This window comes from Triticum urartu, chromosome 7 (assembly GCF_003073215.2).
Source record: "Triticum urartu cultivar G1812 chromosome 7, Tu2.1, whole genome shotgun sequence".
Lineage (NCBI taxonomy): Eukaryota > Viridiplantae > Streptophyta > Magnoliopsida > Poales > Poaceae > Triticum > Triticum urartu.
Genome location: NC_053028.1, coordinates 614,539,313 through 614,565,080, shown reverse-complemented (window position 1 = coordinate 614,565,080; position 25,768 = coordinate 614,539,313). Strand labels below are relative to the sequence as shown.

General features: G+C 42.5%; 1 pseudogene; it reads left to right on the top strand.

The window, feature by feature from the left end:
• The window catches only part of LOC125519179, a 75,283-nt pseudogene extending 60,667 nt beyond the window's left edge, over positions 1 to 14,616 (top strand).
• Positions 14,617 to 25,768: the final 11,152 nt, after the last annotated feature.

Here is a 25,768-nt window from a genome sequence, read left to right as displayed (position 1 = left end):
TCTTCTGTGCAGCAATTGTAGCGACCATACCACAAACAGTCCGATCTCTGTGCTTTAGTGTCATCCCTGGATCAGTAACGCTGACACGCACAGTACTTGAAGGATTTATAACTGAGTAGCAATCACACACTTATTATATCGAATGTCTCAAAAGAGAACTTATTACAATAAATATGGCTTATGGCCATCTAATAACGATAACAGCGGAAGGCTTTGAAGATGAGTGAGTCCATCAACTCCAACGGCATCACTGAGTATAGAACCACGACCTAAAGGCACCTTACTCGTCGTCTGAAAAGTCTGCAACATGACCGTTGCAGCCCGAAAACGGGTCAGCACATGGAATATGCTGGCAATGTAACACATAGAGAGTAATGAAGGAATAGAGCTATACTACATGCATATATGGCTGGTGGAAAGCTCTATGGTTACAGTTTTTGCATAAAGCCATTTTTTCCCTACGGCAAAGGAATAAATTTTATTTAACTATCATGGTGGTTGTTAAACGTTGAGAAGATAGACATCCTCTCAATCGCAATTAAGTATCATCATTAAAACCCAACAGTATTAATTAAAGTAACATGATGAGATTCACATGATAATCCAAGTACTAGATACTCAAGACGTCCATAACCGGGGACACGGGTAACCATGATTAGTTTATACACTCTGCAGAGGTTTGCGCACTTTTCCCCATAAGACTCGATCTCCTCCGTTGGGATTCTCGCACTGCATGATGTTTGAGAAACGGATGACCGAGACATAGTCTTTCAGAAGTGCTAGCACCTTACGATCGGGTAGACAGTACCAACCTACATCCCCTACATCTGCTAGTCTACCACAGTAAGAGTTCGCACGACTTAGTCAACTATGCTAGAGCCCATAGTAGCTTGTGGTTGCACACGGAAGTTTCTAGTATGAATAATCACATGATCCCTTTGAGCCTGGGTGGCGGTCCATAAAGAAAAAAAATAGGCAATCGCTGGAATACCCAGGTGCCTCAATCCACCCAGATGTGTGTTTAAGTTGCCACCTTAAATAAATCATTAATGTATTAATCTCACATCTGTCATGGATACACTCACCCAATCCATGTCTACTAGCATAGCATGTCATAATAAGCAAACGTAGAAGTAACTCCCAAGGGTTTCATAATAAAACAGGTAATAGGTACTACCTCATCTACTTCCCAAAACCCACAATTTAATTAGATCCCAATCATGCAATTGTTTGAGGATTGATCTAATGCAATAAAACTGGGTATGAAGAGATATGATCAAAGTGTTACTTGCCTTGCTGATGATCCGCGAAACCTAGAGATTCAAAGTAGCAAGCGGCTCACTCCGGGTACTCTATCTCAAACAAACAAGAATACAATAAGTACTCATCTAATGCACGGGTAAAACTCAAATAAGAAATCTAACCAGAAAGTTCAACTTAAGAACTCCGGTTTGCAAAAAGAATCAAATCGAACGAAACCATGAAAGTCAAACAGCGAAAGAAACAAACTTCGTTTACTAATCTGGATCTAAGTCAAATTTTACCGATGCAAAAACTTGTTTGAGTTGGTTAAACGGAAAGAGGGATTTGAGACGAAACTCCAGGCGCTTGAATCGCCTGATTCCGATAAACGAGCGAAAAGATAAACTAAAACGAAAATCGGATCAGAAATAATCGCAGAAAATCCAAGAAAAAGAAAATCTGACGAATAAATTAACGAACGGACATTCGTTAACTGAAACTAAATGGTGAAAGCGTTTGTTAAAACGAATGAATGAGCGAACGCTCGCTAAATAAAAGAACCGATGAAACCGATCTAAAAAAATAAACCTGGGGTTTCTAAAAAAACTGGATCGGTTTTTCTTAGGAAACCGGGGTGGCGGGCGGCTACCTCGGCTCGGGCTCCGGCGAGGTCCGGCGGGGCTCCGGTGGCGGTGGGCGGCGTGGGGTGGCGGCCCCTGGCGGCGGCGGCGCAAGGCGGCGGGGCGGCGGTGGCTTGCGGCGGCGGCGGCTCCGGCTGTGGGGCTCCAGGGGGGCCCCGGGTCGGTTTATAAAGGGGGGTGGCGGCGGTGGCTTGCGGGAGGGGCTGAGGCGGCGTGGCCCTCCCGGACTCGGCGGCGGCGGCGATCGGGACTCCGGTCCCGATCCAGATGCGGGAGGCGGCGGCGGCTGGGCCTTCGGCCCAGTCGGGTGCGCGGGAGTTTTTTTTTTAAATAATCCCGCCGAACTAAGAAAAATCCTAGAGAAAAAATAAAAATCTAAAAATGCCAAAACAAATTTTCACCATCTAAATAAAATATTTAGATCAGGATGAACATTTTCTTGGCCCTAAAATGCAGTTTTGAAAACGTGCAATTTTTCCTAAATTCAAATAAAATAGCGAGAAAAATTCGAAATAAAATCTTGCTTGATTTTTTATTAAACCTTCAATATTTCTTTATTTTGGGAAAGTCATTTTATTCCCTCTCTCATATTTTTATTATAGAAATAATTGAAGATAAAATAAATAAAATCAATGATCCTATTTTCAAAATTTGAGAAAAACTCAAATATGAAAATAACGAAATCCCCAACTCTCTCTGTGGGTCTTTGAGTTGCGTAGAATTTCTGGATGAGGCCAAAAGCAAATAAAATATGATATGCAGTGATGACCTAATGTATAACATTCCAAATTGAAAATTTGGGATGTTACAAACCTACCCCCTTAAGATGAATCTCTCCCTCGAGATTCGGGTTGGCTAGAAAATAGGTGAGGGTGGTCCTTCAGCAGTTCTTCCTCTCACTCCCAGGTAGCTTCGTCCTCGGTGTGGTGGCTCCACTAGACTTTGCAAAACTTGATAACCTTGCTGCGGGTGACTCGGCTGGCATACTTGAGAATCTTGACTGGTTTCTCCTCATAGGTCAAATCACTATCCAACTGAATTGCTTCCAGCGGCACTATATCTCTTAGCGGTATGTCCGCCATCTCTGCATGGCACTTCTTCAACTGGGAAACATGGAACACATCGTGAACTCCTGACAATCCTTTGGGCAACTCCAACTTGTAGGCAACTTCTCCCATATGTTCCAAAACTTTGTATGGTCCCACAAAACGTGGCGCTAACTTTCCTTAACTCCAAAGCGCTTAACTCCCCGAAGTGGAGATACTCGAAGATAAACTCGGTCTCCGACTTCGTAAACTGTCTCTTTGCGTTTAGAATCTACGTAGCTCTTCTGCCTGGACTGGGCTACCCTTATCCTATCGCGAATAAATTTCACCTCCTATTCAGACTCCTTAATCAAATCTGATCCAAACAACTGGCGGTCTCCAACTTCATCCCACGACAATGGGGTCCTGCACCTCCTTCCGTACAAGGCTTCGAAAGGGGCCATCTTCAAACTGGATTGATAACTGTTGTTGTAAGAGAACTCTACATATGGCAAATTGTCGTCCCAACTAGATCCATAATCTAGCGCACAAGCTCTCAGCATATCCTCCAAAATCTGATTGACTCTCTCGGTCTGTCCATCTGTCTGCAGATGAAAAGCTGTACTAAACTCTAGCCTGGTACCCAAAGTTTCGTGCAACTGACTCCAGAACTTTAAGGTAAACTGGGTTCCTCTATCTGATACAATGCTCCTCGGAACTCCATGCAGACATACGATCCTGGTCATGTATATCTTTGCCAACTTAGCACTGGTGTAAGTGGTCTTTACTGGGATGAAATGAGCTACCTTCGTCAAGCGATCGACTACAACCCATATCGAGTCATAGCCTGAACGGGTCCTGGGTAATCCCGTGATGAAATCTATGCCTAGCTTATCCCACTTCCATTCGGGTATCGGCAATGGTTGTAGCAATCCGCTGGCTTCTGATGCTCCGCCTTTACTCTCTGACATACATCACAAACTGCTACATACTCTGCAATATCCTTCTTCATTCTGGTCCACCATAAAGTATCCTTCAAATCCAAATACATCTTGGTATTTCCTGGATGAATCGAATATGGTGAATCATGGGCCTCCTGCGGAATCAACTTCCTGATCTCTAGGTCGTTAGGCACATAAACACGGTCTTCAAACCATAGGGTATCGTGCTCATCCTCACGAAATCCTTTAACTTTTCCTGTGCTCATCTTCTCCTTTATAGAGGCAACCTCCTTCTCAGTCTTCTGAGCTTCTCTGATCTTATCCATCAAAGTAGATTGGATCTCCAATGCTGCTACATAGCCTCTCGGAACTATCTCCAAACATAGCTCACGGAGGTCTTCGACTAACACCTTCGGTAAATCTCCCATCATTAGTGTGTTGACATGGCTCTTACGGCTCAGTGCATCGGCTACTACGTTAGCCTTTCCGGGATGATAATGCAATCTCATATCATAATCCTTGATAAGCTCCAACCATCTCATTTGCCTGAGATTTAGCTCCTTCTGCGTGAAAATATACTTCAAACTCTTGTGATCCGTGTATACTTCACAATGGTTTCCAATGAGAAAATGTCTCCAAGTCTTCAATGCATGCACTACGGCTGCTAACTCCAAATCATGCGTGGCAGAATTCAACTCATGAGGTTTCAGCTGTCATGAAGCATACGAAACAACTCTTCCCTCCTGCATAAGCACTTCTCCAAGTCCTCGACGTGAAGTGTCGCAATATACCTCGTAATCCTTGCACTGATATGGCAAAATCAACACTGGCGAGGTAACCAAACGTTTCTTTAACTCCTGGAAACTGGCCTCACATTCCTCAGTCCATTTGAACTTGGTATCCTTCTTCAAAAACTCCGTCATAGGCTTCACAATTTTCGAGAAATTCTCTATGAATCTCCGGTAGTATCCTGCAAGTCCAAGAAAACTCCGGATCTCTCCAATTGTTGTTGGTGCTTCCCAATTTGTCACAGTGACAACCTTGGTGGGATCTACTGCTATACCTTCTCCGGATATAACGTGTCCGAGGAATCCAACTTCCTTCAACCAAAACTCACATTTGCTGAACTTGGCATATAGCTGATGTTCTCTGAGCTTCTCAAGTACCAAACGCAAATGCTCCTTATGCTCCTCTTCATTCTTTGAGTAGAACCAAATATCATCAATGAACACCACGACGAACTTATCCAAAACTCCATAAACACCTTGTTCACCATGTTCATGAAATATGCAGGTGCGTTAGTCAAACCAAATGACATAACGGTATACTCGTACAGCCCATACCTGGTGGTAAAAGTCGTCTTAGGTATATCCTGCTCTCGAATTTTTAATTGATGGTATCCTGATCGCAGACCGATCTTGGAAAATACCTTAGCTCCTTGCAATCGATCAAACAGATCATTGATCATCGGCAGTGGGTACTTGTTCTTGATTGTTACTTCATTCAATCCTCGATAATCAACAACCATCCTTAACGATCCATCCTTCTTCTCCACTAGAAGTACTGGCAATCCCCAAGGCGAAGAACTTGGGTGAATATAACCTTTATCCAGTAACTCCTTAATCTGCTTCTTAATCTCCTCCAAATCTTTTGCAAGCATCCTGTATGGTCTCTTAGATATGGGCCCTGTGCCTGGAAAGAGCTCAATCAAAAACTCAATATCTCTATCCGGTGGCATGCCTGGCAACTCCTCTGGAAATATGTCAGGGAAATCCTTCACCACTGGTACTTCCTCCTGCACAACTCCTGATAAGGAATTTACTTGAGTCCTCTTCGACGCATGCCGGGATACATACTTGATCCTTCTTCCTTCTGGCGTCGTAAGCAAAATTGGCTTACTGGTGCATTCAATGTTCCCTCCATACTTCGATAACCAATCCATGCCTAATATCACATCTAATCCTTGAGATTCCAATACTATTAGGTCCGAGGGAAATACATAGTTACCAATCCTTAATGGTAACCGATCACACCATAAACTAGCCATATACTCTGCTCCAGGCGAGGTTACTAACATGGGTGACCTAAGGGCTTGGGTTGACAGTTTATACTTATCCACAAATCCCCTTGAGATGTATGAATGGGATGCACCAGTATCAAAAAGAATGAGTGCAGTAAATGACTTAACCAAAAACTTACCTATTACTACATCTGGCTGAGCTTCAACCTCCTCCACGTTAACGTGGTTCACCTGTCCCCTATTGAAAGGGTTCGGCTTCTTCCCAGAGCTTACATTGCTATTTCCATTCTGGGCTTCAGGACATTCATTGGCGTAATGTCCAGTCTTCTGGCACTTATAGCAAGTGACTTGGCTCAGGTCTCTCTTGGCTGGCGTTGATGGGTTGGTACGGTTCTGGCCATTGCTTCCTGCATTCCCATTACCATTCTTGGGGCCATTATGATTGGGCGAGCTGCCTCCTCCATGGGTATGCTGAAAATGTCCTCCCTGTTTAGGGGTAAAACGTGGCTTCTGCCGAGCTCCAGAATTGTACTTCCCTTGTCCATACTTCCTCTTGCGGTTTTCAATCTGCTGCTACTTCCCTTCAATGATAAGAGCGCGATCTACCAACTCCAGGTAATTGTTGAAGCTTGCTACCATCAACTGCATGCTCAACTGATCATTCAGTCCTTCCAGAAACTTCTCCTGCTTAGCTGCATCCGTAGCAACGTCATCTGGGGCATAACGTGTTAGCTTACTAAAGTCATCCACATACTGGCCAACTGTCTGTCCTCCTTGGCGCAAGTTGCGAAACTCACACTTCTTCATCGCCATAGCTCCTGCTGAAACATGGGCAGTACGAAAATCCTGCTGAAATTGGTCCCATGTCACCATGGCTATAGGGTAGGTGACAGTGTAATTCTCCCACCATGATGCTGCTGGTCCATCCAATTGATGTGCGGCAAAGCGCACCTTCTCAGCATCAGTACATCCTGTAGTGGTTAACTCCCTTCCAATGTTGCGGAGCCAATCATCTGCTACTATAGGCTCGGTGCTACTAGAGAACACCGGCGGATTCAGCCTAAGAAAACGGGTTAAGTGATCAACAGGTGGTGGCAGTGGTGGGTTGTTGTTGTTGTTCCCCTGATTCTGATTCTGGACTAGCAACTGCATCAATGTATTCTGCTGCTGGATCAACTGAGTGAGCTTCGGTGGGAAAGCAAATCCATTGTCACGTCTCGGAGGCATCTGGGGTTTAGAAAAGATGAGAATATAGAATAGAATGAGGTCTAGAGGGAAAGCACTACCGATATGCACATGAGGCAAATGCAAACAAAATCACTTCATTCAATCAAACAAGGGCATACAACGGTCTATCTATCGTTACAAAAGTGCTTGGGCTATACTAGATACATGGGGGAATACTACTACTGTTATGGTGGTCGTCTAGAAAAACTACTCTGATGAAGACTCCATGATATCTGCTCCAGCTTCATCAACATAGTCATCATCGCTATCGTCTGGGTCTGAGTCGGTGTCGTCGATTATGATGTAGTTCTCTGGACAAGTGCAATCTTCATCTTCTCCTCCAGTTGCGGGAAATCCCATGAACACTTTTAGCTTCTTCTTCATATCATCATTCTTCTCTACTAGTGTTGCTATTTCCTCCTCATATCCATCACGTGTAGACTTGAGTTCTTCCTCCAGCTCCGTGATCTTGGTCATGGCTTTCTTCGGGTCTATCATGTCTGCACACATCTGGTTCTCCTGGCGTCGAATGTGCTGGTTTAACTCTTGGATGAAAGCTGCAATTGATCTATCCTTCCTGGTGCTGATCATCTCCCATTTCTCATCTCGGCGCCCACAAATCTGGTAGATAGTATCCTTGAGATCCTTGTGGTAAACTTCTCCAATGCACCCCATAGTGATGTGGGATGCCATGCTCTTTCCTAGACTCCAGGTTGGTTCATCAAAGGAAAACTCTATGGGCTCAGTGACGGGCATGAACATCCTTCCTGGAACTTGAACTTGAATCATCCAACGTTTCTCTTCAGGTAAAGTGGCGTTGTAGGTCCCGGTGAAGCTTGGTACTCCGATGTTCAGGTATCTAGTGACTTCGTTCAAGTGACGTCCAAAGGGTGTATCTTCATCCGGTTGCGTGAACTTGTTCCTTGCATCCGCCATCCTAAAAGAGTAGAAAATATGTGGAGTCATAAATGAGAAGAGTGAGCAGTGATCTAGGGCTTTTAGCTTAGTGGTCGTGTCCTACAGTCAGCGTGTGCTCTGATACCATCTTGTAGCGACCAGACCTTAAATAGTCCGATCTCTGTGCTTTAGTGTCATCCCCGGATCAGTAATGCTGACATGCACAGTACTTGAAGGATTTATAACAAAGTAGCAATCACACATTTATTACATCGAATGTCTCAAAAGAGAACTTATTATAATAAATATGGCTTAAGGCCATCTAATAACGATAACAGCGGAAGGCTTGGAAGATAAGTGAGTCCATCAACTCCAACGGCATCACTGAGTATAGAACCACGACCTAAAGGCACCTTACTCGTCGTCTGAAAAGTCTGCAACATGAACGTTGCAGCCCGAAAACGGGTCAGCACATGGAATATGCTGGCAATGTAACACATAGAGAGTAATGAAGGAATAGAGCTATACTACATGCATATATGGCTGATGGAAAGCTCTATGGTTACAGTTTTTGCATAAAGCCAATTTTTCCCTAGTATAAAGGAATAAATTTTATTTAACTATCATATTCGTTGTTAAACATTGAGAAGATAGACATCCTCTCAATCCCAATTAAGTATAATCATTAAAACCTAACAGTATTAATTAAAGTAACATGATGAGATTCACATGATAATCCAAGTACTAGATACTCAAGACGTCCATAACCGGGGACACGGCTAACCATGATTAGTTTATACACTCTGCAGAGGTTTGCGCACTTTTCCCCACAAGACTCGATCTCCTCCGTTGGGATTCTCGCACTGCATGATGTTTGAGAAACGGATGACCGAGACATAGTCTTTCAGAAGTGCTAGCACCTTACAATCGGGTAGACAGTACCAACCTACATCCCCTACATCTGCTAGTCTACCACTGTAAGAGTTCGCACGACTTAGTCAACTATGCTACAGCCCATAGTAGCTTGTGGCTGCACACGGAAGTTTCTAGTATGAATAATCTCATGATCCCTTTGAGCCTGGGTGGAGGTCCATAAAGAAAAAAATAGGCAATCGCTGGAATACCCAGGTGCCTCAATCCACCGAGATGTGTGTTTAAGTTGCCACCTTAAATAAACCATTAATTTATTAATCTCACATCTGTCATGGATACACTCACCCAATCCACGTCTACTAGTATAGCATGGCATAATAAGCAAACGTAGAAGTAACTCCCAAGGGTTTGATAATAAAATAGGTAATAGGTACTACCTCATCTACTTCCCAAAACCCACAATTTAATTAGATCCTAATCATGCAATTGTTTGAGGATTGATCTAATGCAATAAAACTGGGTAGGAAGAGATATGATCCGTGAAACGTAGAGATTCAAAGTAGCAAGCGGCGCACTCCGCGTACTCTATCGCAAACAAACAAGCATACAATAAGTACTCATCTAATGCACGGGTATAACTCAAATAAGAAATCTAACCAGAAAGTTCAACTTAAGAACTCCAGTTTACAAAAAGAATCAAATCGAATGAAACAATGAAAGTCAAATAGCGAAAGAAACAAACTTCGTTTTCTAATCTGGATCTAAGTCAAATTTTACAGATGCAAAAACTTGTTTGAGTTGGTTAAACGGAAAGAGGGTTTCGAGATGAAACCCAGGCGCTTGAATCGCCTGATTCCGATAAACGAGCGAAAAGATAAACTAAAACGAAAATTGAATCAGAAATCACGATCAGAAATAATCGCGGAAAATCCGAGAAAAAGAAAAACTGGCAAACAGATTAACGAACGAATGTTCATTATCTGAAACAAAACGGTGAACGCATCCGTTAAAACGAACGAACGAGCGAACGCTAGCTAAATAATTGAACCGATAAAACCGATCTAAAAAAAATAAACCTAGGGTTTCTAAAAAACCGGATCGGTTTTTCTTAGAAAACCGGGGTGGCGGGCGGCTACCTCGGCTCGGGATCCGGCGGGGCTCCGGTGGCGGTGGGCGGCGTGGGGTGGCGGGGCAGCGGTTCCTAGCGGCGGCGGCGCAAGGCGGCGGGGCGGCGGTGGCATGCGGCGGCGGCGGCTCCGGCTGTGGGGCTCCAGGGGGGCCCCGGGTCGGTTTATAAAGGGGGGTGGCGGCGGTGGCTTGCGGGAGGGGCTGAGGCGGCGTGGTCCTCCCGGGCTCAGCGGCGGCGGCTATCGGGACTCCGGTCTCGATCCGGATGCGGGAGGCGGCGGCGGCTGGGCCGGCTCGGTTGGGCCTTCGGCCCAGCCGGGCGCGCGGGAGTTTTTTTTTAAACATAATAATAATCCCGCCGAACTAAGAAAAATCCTAGAAAAAAATAAAAATCTAAAAATTCCAAAACAAATTTTCACCGTCTAAATAAAATATTTAGAATAGGATGAACATGGACTTGGCCCTAAAATGCAGTTTTAAAAACGTGCATTTTTTTCCTAAATTCAAATAAAAGAGCGAAAAAATCCGAAATAAAATCTTACTTGATTTTTTTATTAAACCTTCAATATTTCTTTATTTTGGGAAAGTCATTTTATTCCCTCTCTCATATTTTTATTATAGAAATAATTGAAGATAAAATAAATAAAATCAATGATCCTCTTTTCAAAATTTGAGAAAAACTCAAATATGAAAATAACGAAATCCCCAACTCTCTCCGTGGGTCTTTGAGTTGCGTAAAATTTCTGGATCAGGCCAAAAGCAAATAAAATATGATATGAAGTGATGACCTAATGTATAACATTCCAAATTGAAAATTTGGAATGTTACAGCAATGAGGATAATCCTCAAGTTAGGGACCCAGTCCGTGTAATTGCTACCATCATCTTTCAACTTAGTTTTCTCTAGGAACGAATTAAAATTCAACGGAACAACAGCACGGGCCATCTATCTACAACAACATAGACATGCAAAATACTATCAGGTACTAAGTTCATGATAAATTAAAGTTCAATTAATCAAATTATTTAAGAACTCCCACTTAGATAGACATCCCTCTAATCATCTAAGTGATCACGTGATCCATATCAACTAAACCATGTCCGACCATCACATGAGATGGAGTAGTTTTCAATGGTGAACATCACTATGTTGATCATATCTACTATATGATTCACGCTCGACCTTTTGGTCTCAGTGTTCCGAGGACATATCTGTATATGCTAGGCTCGTCAAGTTTAACCTAACTATTATGCGTGTGCAAAAATGTCTTGCACCCATTGTATGTGAACGTAGAGCTTGTCACACCCGATCATCACGTGGTGTCTCAGCACGATAAACTGTAGCAACGGTGCATACTCAGGGAGAACACTTATACCTTGAAATTTAGTGAGAGATCATCTTATAATGCTACCGTCGAACTAAGCAAAATAACATGCATAAAGGATAAACATCACATGCAATCAATATAAGTGATATGATATGGCCGTCATCATCTTGTGTCTTTGATCTCCATCTTCAAAGCACCATCATGATCACCATTGTCACCAGCTTGACACCTTGATATCCATCGAAGCATCGTTGTCGTCTCGCCAACTATTGCTTCTACGACTATTGCTACCGCTTAGTGATAAAGTAAAGCAATTACATGGCGATTGCATTTCATACAATAAAGCGACAACCATATGGCTCCTTCCAGTTGCCGATAACTCTGTTACAAAACATGATACAATAAAATTTAACATCATGTCTTGACCATATCACATTACAACATACCCTGCAAAAACAAGTTAGACTTCCTCTAGTTTGTTGTTGCAAGTTTTACGTGGCTGCTACGGGCTGAGCAAGAACCGTTCTTACCTACGCATCAAAAAAACCACAACGCGGTATAGTGATTGCTTTTTGATCTTTAGAAAGAACCCTGTTCATTGAATCCGATTCACCTAAAGTTGGAGAAACTAACACCCACTAGCCACCTGTGTGTGAAGCACGTCGGTAGAACTAGTCTCGCATAAGCGTACGCGTAATGTCGGTCTTAGCCACTTCATCCGACAATACTGCTAAATCAAGAATCAACTAGTGACGGCAAGCAATATGTATATACCCACGCCCACAACTTCTTTGTGTTCTACTCGTGCATATAACATCTACGCATAGACCTGGCTCTGATACCACTGTTGGGGAACGCAATAATTTAAAAAAAATCCTACGCACACACAAGATCTATCTAGGTGATGCATAGAAACGAGAAGGGAAGAGTGTTGTCTACGTACCCTCGTAGACCGTAAGCAGAAGCGTTCTGACAATGCGGTTGATGTAGTCGTACATCTACATGATCCGACCGATCCTAGCACCGAAGGTACGGCACCTCCGTGATCTGCACACATTCAGCTCGGTGACGTCCCGCGAACTCTAGATCCAGCTGAGTGTCGAGGGAGATTGTCGCTAGCACTACGGCATGATGACGGTGATGATGAAGCTACCAGCGCAGGGCTTCGCCTAAGCACTGCAACGATATGACCGAGGTGGATTATGGTGGAGGGGTGCACCACACATGGCTAAGAGATCAACTTGTGTGTCTATGGGGTGCCCCCCTCCCCCGTATATAAAGGAGTGGATGAGGGGAGGGCCGGCCCTCTCTATGGCACGCCCTAGGAGGAGTCCTACTCCCACCAGGAGTAGGATTCCCCCTTTCCCTAGTAGGAGTAGGAGAGAAGGAAGGGGAAGAGAGAAGGAAGGAAGGGGGGAGGCGGCCCCCACCCAATTCATATTGGGCTAGGGGGGCGCGCCCTCCACCTTTCTCTTCCTCTTCTCCTTTTCCACTAAGGCCCAATAAGGCCCATATACTTCCCGACGGGTTCCGGTAACCTCCCGGTACTCCGGTAAATGCTCGAACTCATCTGAAACCACTCCGATGTCCAAACATAGGCTTCCAATATATCGATCTTTATGTCTCGACCATTCCGAGACTCCTCGTCATGCCCGTGATCATATCCGAGACTCCGAACTACCTTTGGTACATCAAAACACATAAACTCATAATACCGATCGTCACCGAATGTTAAGCATGCGGACCCTACGGGTTCGAGAACTATGTAGACATGACCGAAAATCATCTCCGGTCAATAACCAATAGCGGAACCTGGATGCTCATATCGGTTCCTACATATTCTACGAAGATCTTTATCGGTCAAACCGCATAACAACATATGTTGTTCCCTTTGTCATCGGTATGTTACTTGCCCGAGATTCGATTATCGGTATCTCAATACCTAGTTCAATCTCATTACCTGCAAGTCTCTTTACTCGTTCCGTGAAGCTACATCCCGTAACTAACTCATTAGTTACATTGCATGCAAGGCATATAGTGGTGTGCATTACCGAGACGGCCCAGAGATACCTCTTCGGTACACGGAGTGACAAATCCTAATCTCGATCTATGCCAACTCAACAAACACCATCGGCAGCACCTGTAGAGCATCTTTATAGTCACCCAGTTACCTGTAGAGCATCTCGATCTATAGTGGTGTGCATTACTAAGTGTTCCTCTGGTATTCGGAAGTTGCATAATCTCATAGTCATAGGAACATGTATAAGTTATGGAGAAAGTAATAGCAGTAAACTAACGATCATCGTGTTAAGCTAATGGATGGGTCAAGTCAATCACATTATTCTCTAATGATGTGATCCCGTTTATCAAATGACAGCTCTTTGTCCATGGCTAGGAAACTTAACCATCTTTGATCAACGAGCTAGTCAAATAGAGGCATACTAGTGACACTCTGTTTGTCTATGTATTCACACATGTACTAAGTTTCTGGTTAATACAATTGTAGCATGAATAATAAACATTTATCATGATACAAGGAAATATAAATAACAACTTTATTATTGCCTCTAGGGCATATTTCCTTCACCACTGCGGCCGGCCGCTCGGCCTGTGGTTCCACCTCAAGTCTAGGCACCTGTACATAGCCGATGCCTACAAGGGGCTCATGAGGGTCACACCAGGCGGTGGGGAGGATACAATGCTGGTCATCGAAGTTGATGGCGTACCTCTCCGCTTCACCAATGGGGTGGACATCGACCAGGTAACCGGCGAGGTCTACTTCACGGACAGCTCCAGGAACTACAATAGGTCACAACATGAGATGGTCACAAGAACCGAAGACTCGACGGGTCGGCTACTGAGGTATGAGCCATGGACAAGAAAGGTTGTCGTGCTCCAGGCTGACATCACTTACCCCAATGGCCTCGCCATCAGCGCTGCTCGAACACATCTAATCGTCTCATCAACCGGGCCATGTAAGCTGCTATGATACTGGATCAAGGGCTCCAAGGCGAGCTCGATGGAGCTATTCGCCAACCTCCCTCGCTATCCAGACAATGTGAGGCCCGACAATGAAGGAGGATACTTGGTGGCACTACATCGTGAAAAGGCTGAGCTCCCCTTTGGCGTTGATAGCCACCTGCTAGCATTGAGGATCGATGCCGACGAAAAAATAATCGAGGAGATGCGGGGACCGAAGGGCATGAGGCCGACCGAGGTGGTGGAGAGGAAAGGCGACAGATTGTTCATGGGATCCGTCGAGCTTCATTATGTGTCCGTCGTCACGCGCAAATAGATAAAGCAATTACTAGAGATATGTGAATTAGGATTTTCCTAGGACATGCACCTTTTATTTTATTTTTGTTATGATTTTGTTTTGATTGACTTTATTTGTACATAAGACTATTATTCTATTATATTATTAGGATAGTTTCTAAAAAAATAGTATTAGGATGAGTTTTCTATTTGACGATGTTCATGTATTTTCTATAGAACCGTTATTTCTGCAGAACTAGATAATAGCAGATATGTGAATTTCAAAGACAGAAAAAAGCACGAGCATTGTCGTGAATATCAAAGATAGTTAGCATATAGGAGTACAGGTTAATACTCACAAAAACGAGAGAATCCAATCTTGCCAAAAGAGAACATCTTTTTTGCGAGAAAACTTTCGATCTATTCATTTTAAATCATGACAGTACAACGAACATCAGAATAATAAAATTACATATATTGTAGACCACTTAACGACGACTACAAAAACTGAAACGAGCCGAAGGCGTGCTGTTGTCATCGCCCCTCCCTCATTGGTGCCGGGCAAAATTTGTAATAAGAGAAATCAATTGTTGACAAACCGGAAATCAGCTAAGTGACTGTTAGCACGAAAGTACATTTCTACACCCAGGAGCAAATGCTCCTGGTGTGAACAGTAACATAAAAAAATAGAAAAATTATTCAAAAAATTCTGGAATTTTTTTGTGACATACTTCCACAAATGTTTGTTGCGTATGCAAAATTTTATTGCGAAATCACATTTGTAGAAGGCATGCCGAAAAAAACAAAATCAGAGCTCCAAAATGCTTTTATAAGTAACATTTTCAGAGCATCGATTTTGTTTTTTTACCATACCTTCCACCAATGTGATTTTGCGATGAAATTTTGCATGCACAACAAACATTTATGAAAGTATGTCACGAAAAAATTTCAGAGTTTTTTGAATTATTTTTAAATTTATTTGATGTTACTGTTCACACCAGGAGCATTTGCTCCTGGGTGTAGAAACTCCACGTCCTGTTAGCAACATATATCTAGGTAAGACTACTTAGGTGAGGGACCAATTTTGTTTGTTAAATTGTGCTTCCATTGCAAGTAAGATGCTGATAGATATATATTAAGTATGATTTCCTTGGTGTTTTTGTTAGAAATTTAGGTGCCGATAATGGCGGAGATGCCACATGAACTTGTGGAGTGTATGGGCTAACCCACAGGCACTGATTTACAGTTATTGGACAAGGCTTACTCAACCAATAGACGCCCACCGTCCAGTGCGGTATCGCCATTCCCCCTCCTCTGTCACCCCAGTTTGGTATGGACAATAGCCTTTGTTGTTGTTTCCACTTACCAATTTCCCTCCTCAATGTAGGCTGAGAGGACATTCTCTTTGGGTGTATGCAGGTTGTGGCACAATTTAACAAAATTGTGTTCTCGACAAACTTGCTACTACGGGAGGCTTGCGAACTTTCCAATGAGGACAAACACAACATGAGTAGAAAATGAGGATATTTTAGATGTGTCTTCTGTTGTTGCATCTCTTATTTTTATTTACAGGTGGATTTTCCTCCCAAACGCTGTCGTGGCCGTCCGCCGTCTCCTTGTGGCCGTGACGGTGCCTGGGTTATGGTTGTCTTGGTGATCAAGATTCCGACGGTTCTTTGCTTGCTGTGCGGTCGCGTAGGGTATACCAACCAGCCTAGCTACTGCAGCTGGGGGACAGTTGCGAGGCGATCGCCACAGCGTGGCAAATGTTTGCTCTCCAAGCAGTCATGCTCGACAAATTATTTGGCTGCATCCTCTTTCTTTGGTATCCTGCTCTTCTGCTCCACCAGTAAACGGTAACCGCCCTCTACATAGAAACTCACCCACATGATGCTTCTTCCCTTTCTTCTCAACTCATAGGATATGTTCTTATGCATAGCAATCCTTGCAAACACACACAACTCTATTTACCAGTTAATGGTTGTTTCATCTGATTTTTCCTCTTTTTTTACTAACTTCATGTGACTCCCTAGATAAACATACATAAAAAGCTATAGGTCATTACCACAAAACTTCGCGACAATGTTTGTTGCCACGATGTGGTGCCTTGAGAAAAAAACAGCCTGAATAAATGAGACGTGAGCATTCTTCCTGCTTTTTAGGTGAGGTGCTAAACTTCTACTTTTCTCTCTCAACAAATTGATGTCAGAAGGAAAAAAGAAGGGCAGTGCACTAAAAAATACTGGATTTTCAAAGGGTTTATCTCAACGGATGAAAAATATGAGGCATAGATCATCCATTCTCTCAGGTCGTCCATGATGAAGAGCATGCATGTGCCAGAGTTTCGAGTCCAAGGAGTTGGTCACAAATATCAAAATATGTACTATAATAATACCGAGCAGCAGCGGATCAAAGACGCTAGAAAAGCCTCACTTCTCCTTTGTTGCTTGGAATTGACTACCACATGGAAGCTAGACTGCATAAACAGGGCAGGCCATGGGCATGACAAGCGTCAGAATAACTGAGGCACGGACACGCAGTAGCTAGATTAAACATATTGCATGAGAAGGCATGTAGGACTACACGAGTTAAGAAACGAAGTGATGCTGATCATGATGGCGGATGGTAAGAAGCAATGAATAACTTGATTGTATTAATAAGGAAACAACATAATAAATAATTTAAAGATCACTTAGACTTTTTGTAACAGGCTATCATCGAGGAAACACATGACCGCCCTGCCCATAAGAGAAGGAAATCATATATTGTCGACATGATTTCTGTTCTTTCCTCTGTCCATAAAGGGTCACAGATCATGTTTATGTCAGACAACATGGTTGTGTTAGAACCTAGATGCACACAGGAATTAGAGTCCAGTATTGTGACCAGGTTATGAAATTTAAATACTTTTAAAATTAAACATAACATACATAACTATTGTCGTATTCGACAACACGTACACTATTGTTGTGCTCCTGTTTGGTGCACCCAAACATGTGAATCGCGACAAGAAGCTCTCCTAGGTTGAAGCTGTGTCCCTGTATAATTCTTCCCGTTGTTGTCTTGAGAAGGGTGCCATATAGTCGTCACAGAAGTGTGGTTTTTCGGACAACAGGCTCCATGGCACCTGATGTACTGTTCACGTGTGAAAATTATATTTTGAAGTTTCAAATAATTCTAGAAATAGAGATTATTTACGGTACATCATACTACCCGAAATAGTGGGTAGTATTTAGTTGATCCAATGGTCAGTATGGATCGGTTAAATTTTTTTCTTTAGGATAGATTGGTAATTCCTTATTAGAGGTAGTTTGTTCTTTAATGATGATAATCTAATTACCTAAATTAATCCCATCACACCCGACGCCATGTGTTCAGATCAGATCAGCGGGTTCACGTATGTTTCTCTTGCATCTCCGGTCGGCGGAATCGATTCGTACGTGTAGTGTTTAAGTGCTTGTCCTTCGGAAGAATCCATCCAGCAGCCAGCTCGCTGGAGAGGTTAGCTTTCTATCTGCATGCGTGCTAGTTTCTCGAGGATCTCAATCAACCCGTTTGTGGTTGTGTATTTGTGTCGCGCTTCGCTCGTAGTATGTTCTTTGGCAGACATAAATTTCCTCGACGAGACCTGTGATCGAGCCGGGGCCTGCGCTAATATTCAGTTCTTCCCCGGCAACGTACTAAGCTTCAGCCCGCACAGCTCATGGTGCTCTCTGCTGACATGGAGACGCTTCTTGGCCGGCCGGACATGGACGACGGTAACGACTAACGAAGAGGAACCGTTTTGTATGAAGGCATTGGGCCTCATCGAGCTGATGGATGAGTAGACGACAGGGCGACTCAAGCCGGGGATCGACGCCATGCTAGTGTGTGGCCTCGAACCAGGAGCCGGCGGTGTCACGGCAATATGCTCGAAATCGACTTCGAGTACGGCTCACCTCAAGCCACACCATACAAGAACGTGGCAAGCAGCGGTCTTTTGTTCCTCCCGAGAAGATTCACTTCAAGTAATACTGCTGCTCGTTACGGGAGGGCACTTGGAAGAGATGAGTGCTTGACGATGGCGGGAAACATAACTGCATGCGTGAACCTGTACACGAGATTGACATAAACAGATAGATAAACAGTGAACTGCCTATAATGCCCCTAACAAATCAATATACTACCGAAAATCTGTTGTAGTATTGGCTCATCTCGGCCCTTCAACCACATAAATGGACAGCCCAAATAAATTTGATGTACCGTAAAAGGTCTCTAGAAATACTACACAGGAACCTACAGATGTATACTACATCTCTGTAAAAATTCACAATGGAATCACTTTGGTGTGAGCTGGGCAAGAAAAAAATAATGTACTTCTAGCACATGCACTATTCGTTGTAAAAATCCATCATTTTTTGTGCAGATCACACCAAGGCATATTTCATCATGAAACTTTACAGAGATATAGTATACATCTCTATGTTCGTGTCATCATGTGTAGTTTTTTCACTCCACTCCAAGTTCTGTCTACCACTCTACCTCCAGCACTCGACTCTATCCCACCTTCTAATTAGCTACAAGACAGAAATTTGGAGGAGAGAGTTAGTCCTGACCCTAGTTAGAGAGGACAGATATCAAAAGGTCAAACCATCCGTCTTTTTCTTTTCTTTATCTGACAAAGTATTGTTTCTTTATGCTACATGTGCTATGTAGAATATGTTCATGTTCATCATGGATCTATAACTGTATTTTAAAGCCATCATTTGCTCACTATTTTAATATTTACAGCAAAATATAGATTACAAAAATATTGTGAAATGTACAACGAAATAACAGTGATTATGACCAGTAATATAGAGTTCAAATCTGTCTTTTCTAACGTACAGGTACGCACTATAAACCATCCTAAACTTGATATCCACATGTGCCGCGAACAGCTTCACACATCCCAAACTTTAGACACACATCTGGAGCAAGCAACGAGCAGCATGGATATGTATCTTCTGCTCTACTTGGGTACTTTAAAATACTCCAAACATATCTCAAAATCCCACGAATATACACTAAAATACTATCAGAAGATAGTTTTTAGGGTACTCTTAGTACTGTCGAGGGAGAACGAGTATACCATTAACCTAATAGCTGAATTTGTATGGTGTAATGGATAAATTACAATCGGCCATTTTCTTTTGGTAATCGCAGTCCAGGCCCTTGCAGCCACAACGATCGACTGCCGCACCTAGCTAGGATTCCTCCAACAGGCATTGCGTATGAAAGGTTTTGATGAAGCCTGGCGCCGCCAGGTTGAATCATTTACGCAAAAAAGGAGTGTTGGAATTAATGTGAATGACGATATCGGTCATTACTTTCAGACACATAAAGGCCTCAGAAAAGGGGATCCGATGTCCCCCGTCCTGTTTAACATTGTGGTTGATATGTTAGCAATTATGATAGGAAGGGCTAAGGAGGCTGGTCAAGTAGGTGGCTTGGTACCTCATCTTGTTGATGGAGGTGTGTCCATCCTTCAGTACGCTGACGATACAATCATCTTTATGGAGCATGACTTGGCCAAAGCGAGAAATATGAAGCTGGTGTTATGCCTTTTCGAACAATTGATCGGGTTAAAGATTAATTTTCACAAAAGCGAGTTGTTCTGCTTTGGTAGAGCCAATGACGAACAAGAGGCTTATAGGCAATTGTTTGGGTGCGATTTGGGGGCTTTACCTTTAACTTACTTAGGTATACCAATCCACCACCGTAAGCTGACAAACAGAGAATGGAAGTGCATCGAGGACCGATTTGAGAAGAAACTGAGTTGCTGGAAGGGCAAGCTCATGTCATACGGAGGCCAATTAATCCTGATAAACTCGGTTCGCTATGTTTCTCTTGTCGTTCTTCGAAGTCCCAGTTGGAGTCAGAAAAAGACTGGACTTTTATCGATCGCGATTCTTTTGGCAGGATGATGAATTAAAAAGAAAATACCGTCTAGCAAAATGGGATATCATCTGTAGACCGAAAGACCAAGGGGGTCTTGGTATTGAGAATCTTGAAGTCAAAAACAGATGCCTTCTCAGTAAGTGGCTTGGAAGTTATCGAGTGAGACTGATGCCACTTGGGCGCAAATCCTACGTAGGAAGTATCTTCAGACCAAAACTTTGTCTCAGGTGACAGTAAGGCTGACTGACTCGCCTTTCTGGAAAGGGCTTATGAAAGTCAAAAAATCCCTGTTTAATAGGACAACGCTTATTATTGGTAACGGTGCTCGTACGCGATTCTGGGAGATACTTGCCTCGGAGAGACACCCTTAGCCATTCAATACCCGTCCTTGTATCATATTTTTCAACGATGCGAGGTGTTCGTTGCAATGGTATTTCAGTCTATCCCCCTTAATATTCAGTTCAGAAGGACGCTAGCGGGCAATCGTCGGGAAGAATGGCTCTGTCTAGTAGGTAGACTGATGGAGGTTCAGCTTTCTCAACAACCCGATGAATTATGCTGGAAGCTTACTAGGTCTGGAATATTTACAGTTAAATCAATGTATATTGATGTTATCAATTCGAGCTTCATTCCTAGATTCAAACATGTTTGGCCTGTCAAAGTTCCTTTGAAAATAAATAGTGTTTATGTGGTTTCTTCATAAACAAGTTATTTTAACCAAGGACAATTTGACAAAGCGTAATTGGACATGTCCTACTAGATGTACTTTCTGTGATCGGGATGAGACGATCAAACACCTTTTTCTTGATTGCCCGCTAGCCAAAGTTCTATGGCGGACGATCCATATTGCTTTTAATATTACTCCACCGAATTCTGTCAACACGTTATTTGGGACGTGACTTAACGGGATAGAGCCCGACTTAGCGAGACATATTCGTGTAGGAGTCTGCGCCTTGCTGTGGGCTATCTGGAATTGCAGAAATGATTTGGTTTTTAACAGGACAACATGCATTCATTTTTTGCAGGTTATTTTCCGAGCCACGGCGTTGATCCGTTCATGGTCGCTGCTCACTCCGACGGAGGCCAGGGAGCATTTGGTTACTAGATCTATCCGCTGGGAGATGATAGCTCGGGATATCTTCAACCGGTTTGGATGGCGGTCATGTAATAGGATAGACAATTAGTTTACCTATCTCTCTTTTTTGCCAGCCGGTTGTGGCGTCCTTTTTTTAGCTAGTGTGTATTCTAGCTCTTTTGGCTCTGCGTGAGCTCCTTTTTGTCTTTTGGAGACTTTTAGACCTGTTTGGAACCTATTTATTTTCTTAATAAGAGGACCGTATACATCTGATGCAGAGGCCGGGGAATCCCCCCCCCCCTCCCTCTTTCGAAAAAAACTAGTAGTCCTAGCTCGGACATACAAAGCTATTGCTACTACCAAGCTGTTCTTTATGACCTCATTTCTTCTTGATTGACATTCATTTTGGGGTGGACTTTCTAAACCCCGGTGTATTATTTGCAAAAATAAACATGGTGTATGTACAACCCTCTCTATGTATTGTCCGGTTTCAAATCAAGATTTTTGTGCTATCTCACTATCCTCACTACATAGAAAGCTCTCATTTCAGTTTCTGTCAAACAACATAATCTATAATCTTCAGAATTTGATCCTCAACAAAACTTTAAGACTGTGATGTGCAGAAAATATTTTTGATTTTTTGGTGCATCTCATAAAATATATTAAATGAGACTTTTCCGAATAAGCCATATCATTTTGAGTATTTATTTGCAAGAGAACCTTTCCGAATTGTTGTTTACATATTGTGGTTTGAATGTATTTTTGACTTGCAAAGTTTAAAGTTCAGGTATTGGTTTATTTAAGATAAAAATGGAAAGTTGTGCTAGATGGGGGTGGAGCTATACTCGGGTTCAGCCGATTTTCATATTCATCATGGATCTATAGTTATATCTAACATTGTACTAAAGCAGAGACAATTAATTTGGATTTGAGGGTGTAGCATTTTCTCTCTATCTTTACATTTTCAGCAAGAAATATTACGAAAAAATTTGTTGAGGGAAGAAATATTACATATCTATTGTGAAGTGTACAAACAAAAAATAATTATGCCCTAGTAATATCGATTTCGAATGTTTCTCTTCTAACTTAAAACTACACATTGTGGCGCATCCTAAGTTTCATATGATCAGCTTCACATAATATATGCATCGTCTCCTAAACTTCACTCCTGGCATAATCCAAACATCCGGAAAATATATATAACAATATGAAAATAATTGCCAAGAAAACCAAATTATCCAGATACAATGGCAATTCTCTTGGCTAGGCCTATCTATGTTCACATTCCTTGTGTCCTTCAGACTAAAAGTCATCTGTACGTCCAACATCTTCAGTATGATTCTTCTTTTGTGCCACTGATTCAGATGAGGTTCTCGCTGGAAAATTAAAAAGGCTTAGGAAAGGCCTGGCGATTTGGCCCACAATCAAACATAGAGAGAATCACATGTCCTCTCTAAACAAGGACAAATTCAGGATGATCATCAGACTAAAGCTGCAATTCTTTTGAGGGCATTCAAAGAAAGGACGGGTGCTTCTCAATCTACTAATATGCTCTGTGTTTTTATCCCTAATTCAAGGATGTGAAGAGATCTATTGCTTGGAAGAGCCTTTTAACAACGAGAAAATTGATATCTTTTGTGGGGCTTTCATTAAAGCATGTTGGAATGTCAATTGTGGACTTTTATTATGGTGAAGTCACTCTTCAGAGTATTAATTCACCCATGATTACTCTTCTCCCAAAGAAGGACAATGAAGAATGCGACAATGATTTTAGACCAATGATCTTACATATGATTAATATACATCCAGTTTGATTGTTCGAGCAGCCATATTAGATAATTGCGCAAAGGTCATGCTCTTTAGGCATTGAGAGATTCCCAAACCACAATAACTTACCATTGTGTCCTCATTTCTTGTGGGTTTCTCTTTAGGCATAGAGACGCGCTATCATTGCTGGACGAAAACCATAATGGGTCAGCACTGCCAGTACATACGATGACCAGTCACCTTAGTAGTCACCCAGCCATTCAGGTTGTACTAATTTACTTCAATCCCGCAGGGCCATCTGAGAAAATCATACATACATTTTTCTTTGTTATGAACCATGTAAAAATATAATGGAATGTAATAGTTAGATGAATGCAAATGTGGGTCTGTGATAAACCATGCTTTGATCTATGATAGATCATTTTTGTATGAATTTATGTGCATTTCGATTATGTGGCTACCTACAAAATATAAATTAGTCTAACCCTGGAATACACATTTCAACCAGTTTTTACTAGAGACACTCTCTGGAATACAAAGAAACTGTTTTAGTCAATTTTACAATTGGAACCGGCTGCGATGCTTAAGAATTCCAATTGGTTCTAAGGGCTGAATAAACTGAGGTGGAGATTTTTTTTTGAAGTACTTACGCAACCGCTTACAAAAGATGGAGTAGCAGCTCTAGTTTGACATTGCCAAGCCGACCAAGGGTTGTGTGATAGAATAACCTTCTAAAGGCTTGCTATGTACAACTACCTCCGTTCAGATTTACAAGGCCCTCTTAGTTTGTGTCGAATTTTTACTACAAATTGAACACATATGAGCTACATGTCACAAAATTATACCGAAACCTTTTTCGAACACAAATTCAATAGTACACTTTTTGTAGCATATACCTCATATTTGTTAGAGGCATAGATGGTCACAATATGATCCAAAATATGAGGAGGCCCAGTAAACCCGGACGGAGGAAGTAGTGTACGCTAACAATATTGATTCATTTATTAGACAACTTTGCAAGTTCATGCTTTTTAGACATAGAGAGTTTGCCAAGGGTCGCACATGAACTTTTTTCTTCTCTTTGATTGGGCAAATTATCATACCACAAGAACATAAAAAATAGTACTACAATGCACTGCTAGCTTAAATCTAACAGATGTGTACACATGCATGTTTGACTGATCATATGTAATGATAGATAATATTATAGGGAGTTTGTTCTAATATGAAATTTCTCGTCTAAAATGAAGTCCAAAAGAAATCTTCATTTCATATATATGGACTGCAAATCCTAGCGGTTATAAACACTGTTAACATATCTTTCGAGAATAATACATATGATTACTAAATGTCCAATGTAAAATTTTGAGAAGACAGATTAGATAACTTTGCAAAGCTCATGATGCGTTTTAGACATAGGGAGATTCCCAAATCACAGTAACAGGAAAAAAACATAGGAGTACGGTCTCATTGCTACTTAAATCAACCTTATTTTGTGGCATGTTTGACTAATAATTGATATGAAAATGAAAGAAAAAATTCTGTGATGTTGGTTCTCATGAAATTCCTCGTATGAAGTGGAGTGCAAAGAAATTCTTAGGAATCAAATAAAATGGATTGCAAATTCTACAAACCATACATTCCACATACGGGATAAATCATAAGGATTACAAATCGCTAAAAAACAATGGATTTAGTTGTACATATATATTATCAATATCTCTGCAGCCGCTAGACATATAACATGATGGATTGCATTTTTTTCTTCGAAAAGGATGATGGATTGCATTCATGCTGAGAAACTAACATTGGACTGGACAAGCTATGCTATATAGGTTGAGACAAAATAAAATAGTCCATCCAACAGAAATTCGAGGCACACTATATATAGCCATGAATATTGTCGATTGTCATGCGAGCACTTTTGGGCCCAATCACAATCAGTACTCCTTTACTGCGTACCAAGCGTCAACCAGCGGTGGAAAATGCTCCGATTGCCAATGTCCTTCTGGTCCTGCAGTAGGGTAAGTGTGCCCTCTGCGAGGTTCACCTGGAACACATGGTTCTCGAACCTACGAACCACCAGCAGCATCCCTGCGTCGACAGACGGGACCAGGTAGGACCTCAGGTGGTGTAAGTGTAAGTGACTAGCCTGAGTAGCCTCCTGCCTGGCTGCGTACACGAAGTAAGGCTGCGGCTCGAGCTCCAACTTGAGGACGTCCCCTGTGAGGGACGGGACGTAGAAGCGGCCGCCCAGGGAGAGGCCGCCCTCGCCGTAGAACAACGGAAGCTCGCCGTCGTCGTTTGGGGTTAAGTATCGCCACTGCCACACGGCGTCGCTGGGCCTGGCGTACTTGACCATGTCAATGGAAAACAGCCTCACGAGGAGCACCACCGTCGGAGTGGGAACAGCGTCGCCCTCGGCGTCGCC